Source organism: Tupaia chinensis, unplaced genomic scaffold (assembly GCF_000334495.1).
Source record: "Tupaia chinensis unplaced genomic scaffold, TupChi_1.0 Scaffold000418_1, whole genome shotgun sequence".
NCBI lineage: Eukaryota > Metazoa > Chordata > Mammalia > Scandentia > Tupaiidae > Tupaia > Tupaia belangeri.
The window spans coordinates 348,041-358,184 of record NW_006159923.1 but is presented as its reverse complement, the minus strand read 5'-3'; positions in this window follow the sequence as shown (position 1 = coordinate 358,184).

Here is a 10,144-nt window from a genome sequence, read left to right as displayed (position 1 = left end):
CCGCGGTCGACTACGTGGGAGTCCAGCGACATAGCCATTACGCTAACTGCTGGTTCCCAAAATTGAATAAATTTAAAAAGAAACAGAACTTCAATTTTTTTTTTTTTAGAAAGGGTTTTTTTTTTGCTATAGGTTGCATGTGCTCACCGGAGAGACAGAGTGAGACAGACAGACAAAAAGCAAGAAATCATCCCCCAGGGGGTTTGGCCACACTGCAATCCCTTTTCCTGCATTCGTCTCTCAGGATCTTGGGCACGCACACACCCCTGCAATCCCTTTTCCTGCATTCGTCTCTCAGGATCTTGGGCACGCACACACCCCTGCAATCCCTTTTCCTGCATTCGTCTCTCAGGATCTTGGGCACGCACACACCCCTGCAATCCCTTTTCCTGCATTCGTCTCTCAGGATCTTGGGCACGCACACACCCCTGCGTGAGTTTTGTTTTGTTTTTGTTTTTTTTTTTGGAGTGGTTTTCGCTATAGGGCGTGTGTGCTCACCAGACAGACAGAGAGAGACAGAGAGACAGAAAGCGAGAAATCACCCCCCAGGGGGGATGGTCACGCCGCAATCCCTTCTCCTCCATTCTCCTCTCGGGATCTTGGGCACGCACGCACATGCGCCCGGCGTGAGGTTTAAGCCACCAGGTCCGGGACTCGAACCGCGGTCGACTACGTGGGAGTCCAGCGACATAGCCATTATACTAACTGCTGGTTCCCCCCTGCGTGAGTTTTAAGCCACCAGGTCAGGATTCGAACTCTAGTTGACTACATGGGAGTCCAGTGATGTAACAATTACACCATCTGCTGGTCCCCTAGTAAGTCTCTACTCTTTATAAATAAATAAATGGGGCCAGTGGGTGGTATGGTGGTTAAGGCACTGGATCCCACATGACCGAGTGTATGGTTCAAGTCCTGGACCTGGCAGCTTGAAAAAACACATTGAGCGCATATGAATATGCCCATAATCCCAGTAGGAGAGGGTGGAGAAGAGATAGGGCATGGCTGTCTCCCTGGGGGTGCTTTCTCACTCTTCCTGTCTGTCTTTTTCCGGCGAGCATATGCGCTCTATGGCAAAGATTTAAAATAAATAAATCAACATAAATGTTAGCCATAGACTATGGGACTTTGTCCCTAGGGGCAAGAAGTGTCTAAGCCATCTCAAGAACCTACTGCCCTCATGCTGGGGGGGAATGAGACAGTCCGCATATAGGGGAAAGGGCCAGAGCCAACCGTGGGAGCTTCTCCAGAGCTGTATAAACTATTAACCCCAGTTGGCACTTGCTAGGGGCCAGGCCCTGTCCTCTGTACCTCGTAGACATGAAGTCATCGAACTCTGACAACAGCCTGTGAGGCAGACATTCTCAGTCCTGACTCCTAAACTCCAGGCCTGCAACCACCTGCATGCTGAAGTTCAACTATCCCGAATGTCCGTATCAGCCCTGCCCACACTGCCCCGCCCTGCTCTCCACCTCTAATGAAGTGTTTCATTTAAAAAAAAAATTTATTTATTTATTATTATTATTATTTTCTTTTTTTGGAGAGGATTTTTTTGCTATAGGGCGCGTGCACTCGCCAGACAGACAGAGACAGAGAGATAGAAAGCGAGAAATCACCCCCCAGAGGGGATGGCCATGCCATGATCCCGTCTCCTCTGTTCTCTCGGGATCTTGGGCACGCACAGACACATGCCCGGCGTGAGTTTAAGCCACCGGGTCCAGGATTCGAACCGCGGTAGACTACGTGGGAGTCCAGCAACATAGCCATTACGCCAACTGCTGGTCCCATAAAAAAATTATTTAGTTTCATTTGATATTATCATTTTTTAATTTGACCAGAGAAAGACAGAGACAGGAAGAAAGGGAAAGTGAGAAAGCAAGCTCCCAGGTCCAGGGCTCGAACCACAGTCAACTGTGTGGGAATCCAGCGCCTTTAATAACCATGCCGCCTGCCAGCCCCATGAAGTGCTTCTTTCTCACTTTCTCTCTTTCTCACATGCCCTATAGCAAATTTAATAATAGTGATGATAATGAAGAAGGGGCCAGCAGACGGCATGCTGCTTATAGTGCGGGACTCCCTCGTGGCTGACGGCGATTCGAGTCCCAGTCCCGGTGGCTTGAAACTCATGCCAGTTGTGTGTGTGTGTGCATGCCCAAAATCCCAAGAGAAGGATGGAGAAGGAATTGTGGGTGTGAGAAATGTGATTTCTCATTTTCCATCTCTCTGTCTCTCCGTCTCTCCAGCAAGCACACATGCCCTATAGCAAAAATTTCTCAAAAAGAGACCTTGTGAAAAAAGTAATAAATAAATAAAATTAAATAATTCTTTTTAAAAAATGCAATTGCCCTGGGACCAGCAGTTGGCATAATGGCTATGTCGCTGGACTCCCACGTAGTCGACCACGGTTCGAGTCCTGGACCCGGTGGCTTAAACTCACGCCGGGCGCGTGTCCGTGCTTGCCCAAGATCCCGAGAGGAGAATGGAGGAGAAGGGATTGTGGCGTGGCCATCCCCCCTGGGGGGTGATTTCTCACTTTCTGTCTCTTTGTCTCTCTCTCTCTGTCTGGCGAGCGCACATGCCCTATAGCGAAAACCTCTCCAAAAAGAAAAAAAAAATTAAAAACCTCTCCAAAAAAAAGAAAAAAAAATGCAATTGCCCTAATCCAGATGGAGTATCAGAGGCCAGGTGGTGGCACAGTGGTAACTCAACTGGACTCACAGGAAGGTCCTGGGTTCGAGCTCTGGGATTCCCTGGACGTACCAGGTCTGCGATTCAGACAGGCTAAAACAGGAATGGGTCATAGTGTGGGGACCCTGTTGAAGGTACTTGTCTTTTTGTTTCTCTCTTTCATGGAAGAAATAAATAAACTAGAGGCTGACAGGTGGGGTGGTGATTAAGGCACTGGACTTCCACATGGTCGACTGCAGTTCTAGCCCCAGACCTGGCAGCTTGCTTTCTGTCCTCTCTCTCTTGCTCATTCTCCCTCTCCCTCTCTGGTCAAATTGAAGAAGATGAAGAAGAAATAAAATTATATAAAAAATGTATTTTGGGACCAGCAGTTAGCCTAATGGCTATGTCGCTGGACTCACATGTAGTTGACCGTGGTTCGAGTCCCAGACCTGGTGGCTTAAACTCACTCCGGGCGCGTGTGCATGCGTGCCCAAGATCCCGAGAGGAGAATGGAGGAGAAGGGATTGCGGCGTGGCCATCCCCCCCCAGGGGGTGATTTCTCGCTTTCTGTCTCTATGTCTCTCTCTGTCTGGCGAGCACATGCACCCTATAGCAAAAACTTCTCCAAAAAAAAAAAAAGTATTTAAAAGATAAATAAATAAACTAAAAAATAAAAGAAAAATAGAAGGAGGGTGGAGTAAGAGGGATCAGATTTACTCCCTGCCCTCCACATACCACAGGGTGGCCAGGAAATAAGCGAACGAGGTGAGCCCTACCTGTGTCCACTGACAGGCCTGAGAGTCTCCAGGTGGTGGCAAAGGTTTCGGTACCCTCTGTCAGAGCTGAAGGGAGAAACAGAAAATCATGAGGATACGGAAGACTGAACACCATCGGCCAACGTGAGCTAGCTGACATTCACGGGGCCCTTGACCCAACAGCAGTAGAACACAAGGCTCAGGCCTGTGCCTTCTGGGGACTAAGTACTCACAGGGCCCATTGTGTCTCCAGTGCCCCCTGGTGTTCCTCCAGAGTGGTGGCAGCTGGACAGCTGGACAGCTTCCCCCCACCAGGGGGAGCTGTGCTCCTACTGCCATTCCGTTCCTGCTCCTCTCTGGGCAAGGAGATCTGGGACAGGGAGAGAGGCTGACGGGTGGGGGAGCCTTCTGCTCTGCCCCCTCTTACCCAGCCCCCTCATTACCCTGAAGCTGCCCCTCCCTCGGCTGAATCTTGCATAGCTTCTCCCAGTGGCCCAGAGGACTAGGTTATTTCAGAGACGCCCCCTACCACACCCCCAGCTGGACCAAAGAAGGGGTGCTCCAGGGTCACGGCCTGCTCTCTGGGGACACTGTGCAAGGGCAGAGAGCTAAAATGTCCAAGGGTGAGAAGGAGAAAGAAAGCAATGTTCATATACAAAGAGATTTCAAAAGATTAATGGAAAATGGAATTAAAGTACAAATTTATTGCGGTGCAAAAAAAAATATCGAAATCCATGCATGATGTTTTCATAATACTCATGCTCCACGAATTTTTTTATAGGTTGTTGTCTTAGGGTGCATGTACTCTCCAGAGAGAGAGACAGAGACAATGAGAGGAAAGAGAAATCACACCCCAGGGGATGGCCAGGATCTTGGGCACTCACACACACCTGGCGTGAGTTTCAAACCACTGGCTCCAGGACTCGAACCATGGTCAGCTATGTGGGAGTCCAGCCATGTAGCCATTACACCATCTGCTGGCCCGTCCCATGAATTGTCTGAAGACTCTGCGTAGATGCGGATGGTATTAGTGAGAGGTGAAGCGAGAGCAAGCCAGCTGGGGCATGTCAGCAAGGCAGATGGTCAGCGACAGTTACGCCCCCAATCTTGTCCCAAATCTTGTATCTAGTGAGTCTGCCAGGGTTCAAACCACTGTGCAAGCCTGGGCAATTTCTTAACTTCTCCGAGCTTCAGTTTTTTGGTCTCTAAAATAGGGACAACAAGGATAACAGTCTCTGAGTTTGGGTAGAGACCTAATGAGCTTAACAGAGCTGGCACATAGAAGTGCCCAATAAATGCTGCAACTATTATGAAAGAGAAAGCCAAAGTCTAGAATTAGCGGGCAAGGCATAGGTTATACAACTCTGGATGACTCAGGCTGGATCCTGCCCTCCAGGGATTCGCAGTCTAGAGCAAAGGACAGGCCTGTCGACACACAGTGGCGAATTACAGGGTAAGAGCGTAACAGGAGAACAATGCAATGGCGTATGAGGGGACAGCATGGGAAGACTCAGAGTGGCATGTAATCGCACAGCTCACGTTTCTGGGCCAGCCTCTGTACTCGCTACTTTATGGAGATTAGCTCCTTAGGCCTCAGGCCATACAAGATAGTTACCAAGACCTATAATTCATAGAAAAGGAAACTGAGTACAGATTTTTTAAAAATTGTTAATTAATTTTAATTTTTTTCCCTCTTTTGGGGGTGGGAGGGTTTTTTGCTGTAGGGTGTGTGCACTTGCCACAAAGACAGAGAGAGACGGAAAGTGAGAAATCACCCTCCAGGGCGGATGGCCACGCCACCATTCCTTTTCCTCCATTCCCCTCTTGGGATCTTGGGCACGCACACACGCACCCGGTGTGAGTATAAGCCACCGGGTCCAGGACTCAAACCGCGGTCGACTACATGGGAATCCTGCGACATAGCCATTATCTAACTGCTGTCCCATTAATTTTAATTTGACCAGGAAGAAAGTGAGAAAATAAGCCTCCAGGTTCACGACTCGAACCATGATCGTCCATGTGGAAGTCCAGCGCCCTTAGCCACCATGCCACCTGCCAGCCCCGAGTACACAATTTTTTAAAATTTCATTTTAGTTTTTAAATTTTTTGTCATAGAGCGTGTGTGCTCCGTAGAGAGAAATAGACAGAGGAAAATCACCCCCCACACATCAGGGAGAATGGCCATGCCACACTCCCTTCTCCATTTTCTTCTTGGGATTTTGGGCGTGCACGCACATTCATCTGGAGTGGTTTTCAAGCAGCCAGGTCCAGGTCTCGAATTGAGGTTGGCTGTGTGGAAATTCAGTGCCTTCACCACCCGGCCACCTGCTGGCCTGAGTATAGACAGCATCCTGTCCAAGACTGCACAGCAGCTAGTAGAGCTGAAATTCGAACCCAAGCAATCCAGGTCCTCAGTGCCTCATACTGTGTCATCCATAGATGGAGAAATGACACTGCCGAGTCTGCAAACTAACCAACCAGACAATGGGTGGAGGTATACCAATAGCCCCCACAGGCCCACACAGACACGGCAAACATATGTATGTCTATCCAGATAAATCTCAATTCCAGCTCCTGTCCATGAGAGGTGCTCCGAAAATCCTCAGAACACCACCCCAGGAACAGTGTGCATTGCTGAGAAAAAACTCAGCCCCAAATGACCTCACAGGCATACACATTCATGTGTAAATTGGTAGGCCCATGCATGACTTCCTGAATAAGCATGTTACGTGACTGGATACCTGCCAACATGCACTCATGTGCACACCAAAAGCATGTAAATTATTTGGTTTTGCTTTTGTTTTTGGAGAGGTTTTTGCTATAGGGCGCGTGCGCTCACCAGAAAGACAGAGAGAGACAGAGAGACAGAAAGCGAGAAATCACCCCCCAGAGGGGATGACCACATCGCAATTCCTTCTCCTCCATTCTCCTCTCGGGATCTTGGGCACGCACGCACACGTGCCCAGCTTGAGTTTAAGCCACCAGGTCCAGGACTCAAACTATGGTCGACTATATGGGATTCCAGCCTCATAGCCATTACTCCAACTGCTGGTCCTGGCATGTAAATTATTATGATGAGGTCTGTAGACACACTACACAGACACTAGGGTTTTTAAAAATATTGATTTTATTTATTTAATTAATTAATTAATTTTAATTCGACCAGAGAGAGAGAGAGAAAGAAAGCTGCCAGGTCCAGGACTTGAACAGCAGTCTACTAGGTGGGGGTCCAGCACCTTAACCACCACATCATCTGCCGGCCCCCAGGCGCTGTGTTTTGATCCTTATTCTGCTACTGGTATTTTTAGCAGCTACATTTACTGAGCACCTGTTATATATAAAAAAAGGTAAGGCTCAGCCAGCCAGCGGTATGGTGGTTAAGGCACTGAACTTTCACATGGTTGACTGTGGTTCAAGCCCAGGATCTGGCAGCTGGATAATCATGCTGGGCATATTTGCATGTGTGCCCAAAATCCCTAAAGGAGGATGTAGGAGAAGGGATTGCAGTGTGGTCAATCGGGGGATTTCTCACTTTCTCTCGCTTTCTTTCTCTGGAGAATGCACGTGCCCTATGGCAAACAAACCAACAACAAACAAAAACCAAAAAAGCTTAAAAAAGATAAAACTCAGAGAAGAGGAGTGGCTTGCCCAAGATCACATAGCCAGCTAGAGGCTGGTCCCAGAAAATCACATAGGGGTGTCTACCTCAGCTGCTGTGCAGACACCATGAATGAACAGGTGTGCCCTGGCTGGATTCCCACACGGACATTCCCTGTGACCTTGGACATGGCATGTCCTTGTCTGGGCCTCCCATGTTCACACGTGTGTGTTTACAGGTGTGCTCCATGGACGTGCACAGCTATGGGACTAGCAGCCTGGCTCTGCTCCAAGTTTCAGCCAGGGTTGATGTCACCCAGGCTGTGAGTTTCCTGTCTCGGCCGCACTGTGTCCCCAAGCACAGGGCTCTGAGCCAAGCTCCGGGCACCAGGCCATCGGTGCCCTAGTGATGGAAGAACTCCCAGGATTTCATAAGCATCCGGCCTGGGACATGTGGCCAGGGAGGGAGGAGGAGGGAAGAAAACAGGATGTCCACTGGGGTGTGCACCCAGATGGGGTTTACAGACCAGGGTTGGCAGTGGAAGAGCTGCCAGGACTTGGCATGGAAGGGGCGCTCAGCAGACACACGCTGTGAGGGAGGGGGCAAGGAAGAGGCAGGACTGCAGCTTGCTGGACCCCGGAGGCCCTGAGCAAGAGTGAGTGTGAGAGTGAGCAAGCCAGTGAGTGAGGGAGCGGAGGAAGGATGGGATAAATTAATTGAAGGAGGGAGGGAGGGAGGGACTTTGTTTGTCCTACGGCTCTGGAGTGTTGGCTCTGGGCTGGCTCTGGGCTGGGCACTATGGATACTGGTGAAGAGGACCCCCTGGCCCCGCCTTGAGGATAAGAGCTTGAACAACACCAGTGGGGTTGGGGTGCTGGACTGGGAGGACCCTGGACATGTAGTGACTCAGCCAGTGTCAGCGGGGCTTGTCAGCATGCCTGGAGGAGCAAGAGGGTACGAGAGGCTATGCAGGGATTCAAGCCCAGGTCTGTCCTGGCTCCAGAACTCAGGCATTAGCCCTTGACTCCAGGCTTCTGCGGAGACACACATTCCTGCCATACGGCCGAGTTTTGCTCATTGGCACACACACGTGGGCACTCACTGCCCTCCAAAGCAGCCTGGGTGATGCCAGCCGTGAGGGAGTTCCTCTTCCACATCTGCCTGTGCGATGTAGAATGTGAAAACCGCTCTATCAGACAGGAGAAACTCCTACGACACGTGCACAAAAACGCCTTCATTTTTCTGAATCAGATCAGTTAAAGATCACAAAACTTCAATGATGGACCAGCAGGTGGCGTGATGGCGCACACGGCCAACTCCTTGGTTCAAGTCCTGGACCTGGTGGCCTGAGAAACACACTGACACGTGTGTGTCTCACTTGCCCTTTCTCTTTGTCTGCCTCTGTCTCTCTCCAGCAAGCACATGTGTCCTATAGCAAAAAAAAAAAAAAAAAAAAATTTAAAAGAATGACTTATTTCATTTTATTTGTCATTTTTTAAAAAAGAGGTTTTTGCTATAGGGCATGTATGTGCACCCTCAAGAGAGACAGAGAGACAGAAAGAGAAATCACCACTGGGGGGGGTGGGTGGCCATGCCACAATCCCTTCTCCTCCATTCTCCTCTCGGGATCTTGGGCACGCAAGCACACGTGTCCAGTGTGAGTTTAAGCCACCGGGTCCGGGACTCAACCTGTGGTCATCTATATGGGAGTCCAGTGATGTAGCCATTACACCATTTGCTGGTCCTGATCATAATTTTTAACTTGACCAGAAAGAGAGAGAGAGAAAGTGAGAAAGCAAGTCACTGGGTTTGTGACTCAAGTTGAGGTCGGCCATGTGAGAACCCAGTGCCTTAACCACCACACCACCAACCAGCCACAGGCAAAAACAACAACTTGACATCCTGTACTGTCAGAGTTATAAGCAAACAGGCTCAGCTAGCAAAAGGTCGATTGTGTGGTCTTTACAGGGGAGAATTCAGAGCTCTCTATTCAAAGTGCAAATGTCTTAAAAATTCTGCTCTGGGGCCGGCAGGTGGTGTAGTGGTTAAAGGCACTAGACTTCCACATGGCCAACCATGGGTTCAAGTCCCAGACCCGGAGACTTGCTTTCTCACATTCCCTCTTTCTCTTTCTCTTGCTGTGTCTCTCTTTGGTCCAATTAAAATGAATAAATAAATAAAGTAAAGTAAAGTAAAGTAATTCTTTAAAAATTTCTGCTTTTAGGAAATTAATTCAGAGTTTGTTTTTATGCCCCCACATATGAAGGTCTTCATAAAGTTCATGGAAAACGGTTATTATGATAAAGCTACTGTGCTGGCTCTGTGGCCTAGTGGCTAGGGCAGCCAGATCCCCCATAGCTTACCTCACAGTTTGAATCCTGAACCCAGGAGCTTGAGAAACACACAGGGGGCATGTGAAGTGTGCCCAAAATCCCAAAAGGAGGGAGAAATAGAGTAGAAGGGATTGCAGTGTTACTACGCCTCATCGGGGGTGCTTTCTTTTCTCCTCTCTCTGTCTCTCTCTGATCAGTGCCCTCACCCTCTAGCAAAAAACAAAAGGGGGAGAGGGGAGAAAATAGTCTTAATTTATGTCTTGAGGGAAAAATACTACAATGGTGGTTCCTAGAAAGAGGAACTAGAGAGTTGAGGATAGAAATGAGATAGAGACTAGGGCTGGCAGGTGGCATGGTGGTTAGAGGCTGGATTCCCACATGGCCCACCATGGTTCGAGTCCCAGACTTGGTGGCTTATTTTTCGCTTTCCCTTTCTCTCTGTCTCTGTCTGGTCAAATTAAAAAATGATAATAACAAATGAAATTTTTAAATAAATAACTTTTTTTTAAAAAAGAAATGAGATAGAGACTTTTCCATTTTTAAAAAATTATTTTATTTAACTATATTTAGTAAATCATTTATTTAATTTGACCAGAGAGGGACACAGTAAGAGAGAGAGGGAAAGCGAGAAAGCAAGCCACCAGTTTGACTTGGGACTCAAACTGTAGTTGGCCATGTGGGAGTCCAGTGCCCTTAACCACCACTCCACCTGCTGGCCCCCCTTTTCTTTCTTCCTTCCTTCCTTCCTTCCTTCCTTCCTTCCTTTCTTTTTCTTTCTTTCTTTTTTATTT